This window comes from Ixodes scapularis, unplaced genomic scaffold (genome assembly GCF_016920785.2).
Source record: "Ixodes scapularis isolate PalLabHiFi unplaced genomic scaffold, ASM1692078v2 PGA_scaffold12__126_contigs__length_90152505, whole genome shotgun sequence".
Taxonomy (NCBI): Eukaryota; Metazoa; Arthropoda; class Arachnida; order Ixodida; family Ixodidae; genus Ixodes; species Ixodes scapularis.
In genome coordinates this window covers 26,091,539-26,092,533 of record NW_024609838.1, presented here as the reverse complement: position 1 = coordinate 26,092,533, position 995 = coordinate 26,091,539, and positions in this window count along the sequence as shown.

The following is a 995-nucleotide window of genomic DNA, read 5'->3' as shown; positions in this document are numbered from 1 at the left end:
GTAAGAGATAAGATATTTCGACTGTGGTAAATGCAAAATAAACTTAGTGCGCAGTCTAGCTGGTGAAAGTTTACCATGCTGCCTTTTAACCCGAGACTGGGGCAGGAGGAGGAAAATAGTTTTTCCGCCTTCTGCCCCAGTCTCTGGTTAAAAAACATAATGAAAAAATAACCATTCGAGGAAATTTATCAACACACGCCACGAAATGTGGCTCTCCGAATACATTTGATATCATGTCTTGTCCGAAAGCATATCATAGATACAGCTGCAATTTTTACTGCGGCAATTATGCTCGAATAATTTTCACTCCAAGTGATATTGTCGGAGCTCAAAACATAAAACCGACTGCAACAGAACTCAATGCATCAAAATGATAGAAGAAGCAGTAAATCTTTTACGGCTTCTTGTTTGCTTCCGACTCGTATTTTTACCAACATGCTCCTACACAAATTTCGAATCTTACGTTGTTGTTTTTAACCGTTGGGAGTTGCAGTCTTCTTGCCTTGTGTAATCGTCTTCACAAAAAAAAAAAAAAATATTTACAGGCAATTTTTTGGCATTGGCGCAGCATGATTTGAAAATAATAAAAACATTTATTTTCAACTTTTGGTAAGCAATTTTCTCTTGCAATATTTTGCCACCAAGGGAGGCACAACGGCGCATGCCCGTCAGAACTCCTGCAAGAACGACGGTAACTTCCCACAATGCTTGAATAGAAAATGGTGTACCATCGCGATTCAAACGTTCACCAGCGATCTCCGCACTTTTCTGTGCCCCATTGTTTGGCAGCGCCATAAGCTGCGTAGTGAGTTTTACGACAGTGTGAAATGCGGGACATTTTGAAGATTTTGATATTTCTTGCGGGACGCGGGACACGAGCCTTCAATGTGGGACAGTCCCGCGAGTCGCGGGACGGGTGGTCACCCTAATAATAAAAGAATAAGGAAGTCTGGCAGACACGCTATTCCAAAGTGCCCCTTCGCAGGCATATATAT